We start from the raw sequence: 10,434 nt of genomic DNA, 5'->3' as shown, positions 1-10,434 counted from the left end.
TGGCTAAGAGAATCATTAGTGGAATCAAGAGAACTACTAGAAGCAACAACATTGGATTTAGCATGATTATTGTTACTACTAGAAGAAGAATCTTTCTTACTCTTGTTGCTAGATTTAACTTGTGGCATGTAAGTAGACAAGAGTAAACGCTTGGCAATGTAAGAAGAACTTTTCTTGCGAACATCATCATTGATCGCTTTTAAGAACCCATGATCTTGCTCAAGGTTGAGCTTTTCAAAGCGTAACTTTTCATGAGTCTTTAAAAGCTCTCGATGATTTTCCAAGGTAGTTTCATGAGCTAACTTAAGAGTGTTTAGTTCTTTAGTTAGATGCTCAATCTCCTTCTTATCATCGTCATTCGTTTTATCTTGATTAGCATGATTAATAGCAAGTTCATCATAGTTTTCATCACTAGAATTGTCAACGATTAAATTATCATCACCTAGCAAATCATATTCATCACTATTGAAATCAACACACTCAGGGTGTGATACCTTTGGGCCTTTAGCCATGAAGCATCTTCCAATTCCTTCATTTGGTGACTCAAATATGTCGTAGGAGTTGGTTGACACAAGTGCTAGACCGGCAACACCTTCATCTTGAGTATATTCGGAGTCAGAGTGATAACTTCTCTCAGAGTGATTGTCGGAGTCGGAGCCGGATAGCCATTCACCAACATGAGCTTGATGTTTTTGTTTTGTGTAGCTCCTTGATGATTTGTCCTTCCTTTCCGAATCCTTGCTTCTCCGTGATGTTCTTTGTTCATAACGGTCATCTCTACTCCTTCTCTCTCTTGGTGGTGATTCTTCTCTTCTACTTCTTCTTTTGGGAGAATCTTCTCTTCTTTTGTAGGGAGCCATACACTCATTGGAGTAGTGTCCAGGTCTTCCACAATTGTAGCAATTACGTTCACGACTCGAAGATCTTTTGTCATTGTAGGACCTTGACTTGGAACTTCTCTCCTAGCTTCTACTCTTGTAGAACTTGTTGAAGTTCTTCACCATTAGGCTCAATTCTTTATTGAAGGCTTGTTTCTCACTTGATGATGTGCACACGGTATCATATTTTCCATCCAAGGCTCTTAGGATCTTCTTGATGATGAATCTATCTGTCATCTCTTCACTTCCTAAGCCGGCAATCTCATTTGTGATGAGAGCAAGCCTAGAGTACATTTCAGCGACACCTTCGCCATCCTTCATTTTGAACTTGTTAAGTTGACTTTGAAGCACATCCAATTTGGATTCCTTAACGGAGTCGGTACCTTCGTGCATATCAATTAAAGTATCCCAATTTTCCTTTGCATTCTCAAGACGACTGATTTTGTTGAATTCTTTGGGGCACAATCCTTTGAAGAGAATATCACAAGCTTGAGCATTGTATTGCAGCATCTTCAACTCTTCCGCGCTAGCTTCACGGTTTGGTTCTCTCCCATCAAAGAATTCACCTTGCAAGCCAATACACACAATAGCCCAAACGGCGGGGTTATGTCCAAGAATATGCATTTTCATCTTATGCTTCCAACTAGCAAAATTAGTACCTGATACGTCACCAACGTATCTATAATTTTTGATTGCTCCATGCTATATTATCTACTGTTTTGAATGTTTATGGGCTTTATTATAAACTTTTATATCATTTTTTGGGACTAACCTATTAGCCTAGAGCCCAGTGTCAGTTTCTGTTTTTACCCTGTTTTAGGGTTTCGAAGAAAAGGAAAACCAAACGGAGTCCAATTAACCTGAAACTTCACGGAACTCATTTTTGGAAGGAAATAAGCCCAGAAGACTTGGAGTGCACATCGGGGGATCTGCGAGGAGGTCACGAGGCAGGGGGGCGCCCACCCCCCTGGGCGCGCCCTCCACCCTCGTGAGCCCCTCGTGCCCCCCTGACGTACTTCTTCCGCCTATATATCTCCATATACCCTAAAACATCCGAGAACACAATAGATCAGGAGTTCCGCCGCCAGAAGCCTCCGTAGCCACCGAAAGCCAATCTGGACCCATTCCGGCACCCTGCCAGAGGGGGAACCCTTCACCGGTGGCCATCTTCATCATCCCGGTGCTCTCCATGACGAGGAGGGAGTAGTTCTCCCTCAGGGCTGAGGGTATGTACCAGTAGCTATGTGTTTGATCTCTCTCTCGTGTTCTTGAGGTGATACGATCTTGATGTATCGCGAGCTTTGCTATTATAGTTGGATCCTATGATGTTTTCTCCCCCCTCTACTCTCTTGTAATGAATTGAGTTTCCCCTTTGAAGTTATCTTATCGGATTGAGTCTTTAAAGATTTGAGAACACTTGATGTATGTCTTGCCGTGCGTATCTGTGGTGACAATGGGATATCACGTGATTCACTTGATGTATGTTTTGGTGATCAACTTGCGGGTTCCGCCCATGAACCTATGCATAGGGGTTGGCACACGTTTTCGTCGTGATTCTCCGGTAGAAACTTTGGGGCACTCCTTGAGGTCCTTTGTGTTGGTTGAATAGATGAATCTGAGATTGTGTGATGCATATCATATAATCATGCCCACGGATACTTGAGGTGACATTGGAGTATCTAGGTGACATTAGGGTTTTGGTTGATTTGTGTCTTAAGGTGTTATTCTAGTACGAACTCTAGGGCTGTTTGTGACACTTATAGGAATAGCCCAACGGATTGATTGGAAAGAATAACTTTGAGGTGGTTTCGTACCCTACCATAATCTCTTCATTCGTTCTCCGCTATTAGTGACTTTGGAGTGACTCTTTGTTGCATGTTGAGGGATAGTTATGTGATCCAATTATGTTATTATTGTTGAGGGAACTTACACTAGCGAAAGTATGAACCCTAGGCCTTGTTTCCTAGCATTGCAATACCGTTTACGCTCACTTTTATCATTAGTTACCTTGCTGTTTTTATAATTTCAGATTAAAAATACCTTTATCTACCATCCATATTGCACTTGTATCACCATCTCTTCGCCGAACTAGTGCACCTATACAATTTACCATTGTATTGGGTGTGTTGGGGACACAAGAGACTCTTTGTTATTTGGTTGCAGGGTTGCTCGAGAGAGACCATCTTCATCCTACGCCTCCTACGGATTGATAAACCTTAGGTCATCCACTTGAGGGAAATTTGCTACTGTCCTACAAACCTCTACACTTGGAGGCCCAACAACGTCTACAAGAAGAAGGTTGTGTAGTAGACATCAAGCTCTTTTCTGGCGTCGTTGCCGGGGAGGTTAGCGCTTGAAGGTATATCTTTAGATCTTGCAATCGAGTCTTTTAGTTTCTTGTTTTATCACTAGTTTAGTTTATAAAACAAAACTATAAAAAATGGAATTAAGTTTGTCTCATACGCTTCACCTTTTTAATATCTTTCGTAAGTATGATGGAAAGGATAATTGTGCTCAATTGCTAGAAGAAGAAATCTATAAAATGTTTGGCACTAAATATTTGAATGATGAGCATGATTGCAATGTTGTTAGTATGAATTCTTTGAATATCCATGATGCTGATGATATGCAAGGCCACAAGCTTGGGGAAGCTATGTTTGATGAAGATGATATTTTTTGTCCCCCAAGTTTTGATGAGCAAATTTATTATGATGAAAGCATGCCTCCTATCTATGATGATTATTGTGATGACACGTATGCTTTAAAGAATAATGATAACCATGAAACTTGTCATCTTGATCTTAATTTTCAATCACATGATAGTTATTTCGTTGAGTTTGCTCCCACTATTATTCATGAGAAGAATTTTGCTAGTGTGGAGAGTAGTAAAATTTCTATGCTTGTAGATCATGAAAAGAATGCTTTAGGTGCTGGTTATATTGTTGAGTTCATTCATGATGCTACTGAAAATTATTATGAGGGAGGAATTTATGCTTGTAGGAATTGCAAATATTAAGTTTCCTCTCTATGTGCTTAAAGTTTTAAAGTTATGTTTGTTTTGCCTTCCTATGCTAGTTGATTATTGTTCCCATAAGTTGTTTGCTCACAAAGTCCCTATGCATAGGAAGTGGGTTAGACTTAAATGTGCTAGTAATATTCTTCAAGATGCTCTCTTTATGTTCCAATTCTTATCATTTATGTGAGCGTCATTGAAATCATCATGCCTAGCTAGGGGCATCATTGAAATCATCATGCCTAGCTAGGGGCATCATTCCTTGCTTTTTGTTCATGTTTAGTAATAAATAATTCATCTAGCCTCTGTTTAGATGTAGTTTTATGCTTTTAATTAGTGTTTGTGCCAAGTAGAACCGTTGGGAAGACTTGGGGAAAGTCTTGTTGATCATGCTGTAAAAAACAGAAACTTTAGCGCTCACGAGAATTGCTGCCATGTTTATTTGGAGAGTGCTATTTAGTTAATTATTTTTTCAGATGATTAATAGATAAAGTCCTCAGGTCCAGCAATTTATTTGAGAATTTTATGAGTTCCAGAAGTATACTTTTGATTCAGATTACTACATACTGTTCTGTTTTTGACAGATTCTGTTTTTCGTGTGTTGTTTACTTATTTTGATGAATCTATGGCTAGTAAAATAGTTTATAAACCATAGAGAAGTTAGAATACAGTAGGTTTAACACCAATATAAATAAAGAATGAGTTCATTACAGTACCTTGAAGTGGTGATTTACTTTCTTATACTAACGGAGCTTACGAGTTTTCTACTTTAAGTTTTGTGTTGTGAAGTTTTCAAGTTTTCGGTAAGGATTCGATGGACTATGGAACAAGGAGTGGCAAGAGCCTAATCTTGGGGATTCCCAAGTCACCCCAAGGTAATATTCAAGGATATCCAAGAGCCTAAGCTTGGGGATGCCCCGGAAGGCATCCCCTCTTTCGTCTTCGTTCATCGGTAACTTTACTTGAAGCTATATTTTTATTCGCCACATGATATGTGTTTTGCTTGGAGCGTCAATTTATTTTGTTAAGAATTTTCTTTATGTTATTTAGAATAATGTTTTGCATCTTTTATTTCAATAAAAGTGGCATTGATATCCTTTACTATGCCTATGTTATAAGTATACATGTTGCTGTTTCAAAACAGAAAGTTTACCGCTGTTGCAATAATTCCCTAGAAAATTCAGAATGTGATAAAATGTTGAAACCTTTTGCATATTAAGCTCTGATAAGTTTACTACATTGAGAATTTTATTTCATATTTGTTTGAGCTAGGGAAGTATGGATGTTGCTGCATCCTTTACAGACTATCCTGTTTAGGCAGATTGCTGTTATGTTTGCATTGTTTGCATATGTTTGCTTCTTTAATGATTCTATTTGAGGATAGGACTATTAAATATGCAGAGGCCTTTAGTATGAAATGTTGAAAAATAATTTTAGTGATTTGCTACAGTAGAGTATGATAAGGTTTTGGCAATGGTTTATACTAACTTATCTCACGAGTCCTTGTTGAGTTTTGTGTGGATGAAGCTTTTGAGATTTAGGGAGACCTTGACATGAGAGGAATTAAGGAGACACAAAAGCTCAAGCTTGGGGATGCCTAAGGAACCCCAAGATAATATTTCAAGAAGTCTCAAGCATCTAAGCTTGGGGATGCCCCGGTTGGCATCCCACCTTTCTTCTTCAACAACTATCGGTTAGTATCGGTTGATCCTAAGTTTTTGCTTCTTCACATGATGTTTGCTATTCTTAGAATGTCATTTTCTTTTGCTTTGCTTGTTATTTGAATAGAATACCAAGATCTGAAATTATTAAATGTTAGAGAGTCTTCACATAGTTGCATAATTATTCGACTACTCATTGATCTTCACTTATATCTTTCGGAGTAGTTTGTTGTTTGCTCTAGTACTTCACTTATATCTTTTAGAGCATGGTGGTAGTTTTATTTTGAAGAAATAGATGAACTCTCACGCTTCACTTAGATTATTTTGAGAGTCTTAAATAGCATGGTAATTTGCTTAAAATCCTAATATGCTAGGTATACAAGAATAGTAAAAACTTTCATATAGAGTATTGAATACTAAGAGAAGTTTGATGCTTGATGCTTGTTTTGAGATATGGAGATAATAATATCAAAGTCGTGCTAGTTGAGTACTTGTGAATTTGAGAAGTGCTTGTGTTGAAGTTTGCAAGTCCCGTAGCATGCACGTATGGTAAACATTGTGTAACAAATTTGAAACATGAGGTGTTATTTGATTGTCCTCCTTATGAGTGGCGGTCGGGGACAAGCGATGGTATTTTCCTACCAATCTATCCCCCTAGGAGCATGCGCGTAGTACCGAGGTTTTTGATGACTTGTAGATTTTTGCAATAAGTATGTGAATTCTTTATGACTAATGTTGAGTCCATGGATTATACACACTCTCACCCTTCCATCCTTGCTAGCCTCTTTGGTATCGTGCATTGCCCTTTCTCACATTGAGAGTTGGTGCAAACTTCGCCGGTGCATCCAAACCCCGTGATATGATACACTCTATCACACATAAACCTCCTTATATCTTCCTCAAAACAGCCACCATACCTGCCTATTATGACATTTCCATAGCCATTCCGAGATATATTTCCATGCAACTTTCCACCATTCCGTTTATTATGACACGCATTATCATTGTCATATTGCTTTGCATGATCATGTAGTTGACATCGTATTTGTGGCAAAGCCACCGTTCATAATTCTTTCATACATGTCACTCTTGGTTCATTGCATATCCCGGTACACCGCCGGAGGCATTCATATAGAGTCATCTTTGTTCTAGTATCGAGTTGTAAACATTGAGTTGTAAATAAATAGAAGTGTGATGATCATCATTATTAGAGCATTGTCCCAAGAGAGGAATAAAAAAAGGCCATAAAAAAGAAAGAAGACCCAAAAAAGAGAAAGGCCATATAAAAAAAGAAGGCCCAAAAAAATGAGAGAAAAAGAGAGAAGGGGCAATGTTACTATCCTTTTACCACACTTGTGCTTCAAAGTAGCACCATGATTTTCATAGTAGAGAGTCTCTCATGTTATCACTTTCATATACTAGTGGGAATTTTTCATTATAGAACTTGGCTTGTATATTCCAACAATGGGCCTCCTCAAGTGCCCTAGGTCTTCGTGAGCAAGCAAGTTGGATGCACACCCACTAGTTTCTTTTGTTGAGCTTTCATACATTTATAGCTCTAGTGCATCTGTTGCATGGCAATCCCTACTCCTTGCATTAACATCAATCGATGGGCATCTCCATAGCCCATTGATTAGCCTCGTTGATGTGAGACTTTCTTCCTTTTGTCTTCTCCACATAACCCCCTCATTATTCTATTCCACCCATTGTGCTATATCCATGGCTCGCGCTCATGTATTGCGTGAAAGTTTATAGGTTTGAGATTACTAAAGTATGAAACAATTGCTTGGCTTGTCATCGGGGTTGTGCATGATGAGAGCATTCTTGTGTGACGAAAACGAAACATGACTAAACTATATGATTTTGTAGGGATGAACTTTCTTTGGCCATGTTATTTTGAGAAGACATGATTGCTTAGTTAGTATGCTTGAAGTATTATCATTTCTATATCAATATGAACTTTTGTCTTGAATCTTTCGCATCTGAATATTCATGCCACAATTAAGAAGAACTACATCGAAATTATGCCAAGTATCACTCCGCATCAAAAATTCTGTTTTTATCATTTACCTACTCGAGGACGAGCAGGAATTAAGCTTGGGGATGCTGATATGTCTCCAACGTATCTATAATTTTTGATTTCTCCATGTTATATTATCTACTATTTTGAATGTTTATAGGCTTTATTATACACTTTTATATCATTTTTGGGACTAACCTATTAACCCAGAGCCCGGTGTCAGTTTCTGTTTTTACCCTGTTTTAGGGTTTCGAAGAAAAGGAAAACCAAACAGAGTCCAATTGACCTGAAACTTCACGGAACTCATTTTTGGAAGGAAAGAAGCCCAGAAGACTTGGAGTGCACGTCGGGGGATCTGCGAGGAGGTCACGAGGCAGGGGGGCGCGCCCACCCCCCTGGGCGCGCCCTCCACCCTCGTGAGCCCCTCGTGGCCCCCCTGACGTACTTCTTCCGCCTATATATCTCCATATACCCTAAAACATCCGAGAACACAATAGATTGGGAGTTCCGCCGTCAGAAGCCTCCGTAGCCACCGAAAGCCAATCTAGACCCGTTCCGGCACCCTGCCGGAGGGGGAACCCTTCACCGGTGGCCATCTTCATCATCTCGGCGCTCTCCATGATGAGGAGGGAGTAGTTCTCCCTCGGGGCTGAGGGTATGTACCACTAGCTATGTGTTTGATCTCTCTCTCTCTCTCTCTCTCTCGTGTTCTTGAGGTGATACGATCATGATGTATCGCGAGCTTTGCTATTATAGTTGGATCCTATGATGTTTTCTCCCCCTCTACTCTCTTGTAATGAATTGAGTTTCCCCTTTGAAGTTATCTTATCGGATTGAGTCTTTAAAGATTTGAGAACACTTGATGTATGTCTTGCCGTGCGTATCTGTGGTGACAATGGGATATCACGTGATCACTTGATGTATGTTTTGGTGATCAACTTGCGGGTTCCGCCCATGAACCTATGCATAGGGGTTGGCACACGTTTTCGTCGTGGTTCTCCGGTAGAAACTTTGGGGCACTCTTTGAGGTCCTTTGTGTTGGTTGAATAGATGAATCTGAGATTGTGTGATGCATATCGTATAATCATGCCCACGGATACTTGAGGTGACATTGGATTATCTAGGTGACATTAGGGTTTTGGTTGATTTGTGTCTTAAGGTGTTATTCTAGTACAAACTCTAGGGCTGTTTGTGACACTTATAGGAATAGCCCAACGGATTGATTGGAAAGAATAACAATGAGGTGGTTTCGTACCCTACCATAATCTCTTCGTTCGTTCTCCGCTATTAGTGACTTTGGAGTGACTCTTTGTTGCATGTTGAGGGATAGTTATGTGATCCAATTATGATATTATTGTTGAGGGAACTTACACTAGCGAAAGTATGAACCCTAGGCCTTGTTTCCTAGCATTGCAATACCGTTTACGCTCACTTTTATCATTAGTTACCTTGCTGTTTTTATAATTTCAGATTAAAAATACCTTTATCTACCATCCATATTGCACTTGTATCACCACCTCTTCGCAAAACTAGTGCACCTATACAATTTACCATTGTATTGGGTGTGTTGGGGACACAAGAGACTCTTTGTTATTTGGTTGTAGGGTTGCTTAAGAGAGACCATCTTCATCCTACGCCTCCTACGGATTGATAAACCTTAGGTCATCCACTTGAGGGAAATTTGCTACTGTCCTACAAACCTCTGCACTTGGAGGCCCAACAACGTATACAATAAGAAGGTTGTGTAGTAGACATCAGTACCATCAAAGTAAGGACCTCTACGGTGGTAATTTCCCTCGCTAGACGCCATACTCTCCTAAGTTGTGAAACCAAGGTTGTGATCACCAAAAGCTATGGAAATCAAGGCAAATGGAGACCAAAGCTCTGATACCACTTGTAGGATCGAAAGTATGTCTAGAGGAGGGTGATTAGACTACCTGACCAAATAAAAATCTAGCCTTTACCCAATTTTAAGTCTTGGCAGATTTTAGCAACTTAGCACTAGTCAAGTAAACAACCTACACATGGAAGTCTAAGAGTATAGCAGCGGAATGTAAAACATTGCACATGAAGGTAAAGGGAGGAGTTTGGAGGGAGCAAACGCAATGTAGACACGGAGATTTTTGGCGTGGTTCCGATAGGTGGTGCTATCGTACATCCACGTTGATGGAGACTTCAACCCATGAAGGGTAACGGTTGCGCGAGTCACGGAGGGCTCCACCCACAAAGGGTCCATGAAGAAGCAACCTTGTCTATCCCACCATGGCCATCGCCCACGAAGGACTTGCCTCACTAGGGTAAATCTTCACGAAGTAGGCGATCTCCTTACCCGTACAAACTTCTTGGTTCAACTCCACAAACTTGACGGAGGCTCCCAAGTGACACCTAACCAATCTAGGAGACACCACTCTCCAAAAGGTAATAGATGGTGTGTTGATGATGAACTCCTTGCTCTTGTGCTTCAAATGATAGTCTCCCCAACACTCAACTCTCTCTCACTGATTTGGATTTGGTGGAAAGATGATTTGAGTGGAAAGCAACTTGGAGAAGGCTAGAGATCAAGATTCATATGGTTGGAATGAAATATCTTGACCTCAACACATGAGTAGGTGGTTCTCTCTCAGCAAATATATGATGGAAGTGTAGGCATGTTCTGATGGCTCTCTCTACGAATGGAGAGTGGGTGGAGGGGTATATATAGCCTCCACACAAAATCTAACCGTTACACACAAATCACCAAACTCGGTGGGACCGGATAATGAAACTCGGTTGGACCGATTTAGTTCAAAATGTGAACGTTAGGATTTTCGGTGGGACCGACATGTAAACTCGATGAGGCCGATTTCATTAGGGTTTGGGCAT

Source organism: Triticum aestivum, chromosome 4A (genome assembly GCF_018294505.1).
Source record: "Triticum aestivum cultivar Chinese Spring chromosome 4A, IWGSC CS RefSeq v2.1, whole genome shotgun sequence".
NCBI classification, from domain to species: Eukaryota; Viridiplantae; Streptophyta; class Magnoliopsida; order Poales; family Poaceae; genus Triticum; species Triticum aestivum.
The sequence above is the reverse complement of the archived record's forward strand: the minus strand, read 5'-3'. Positions refer to the sequence as shown.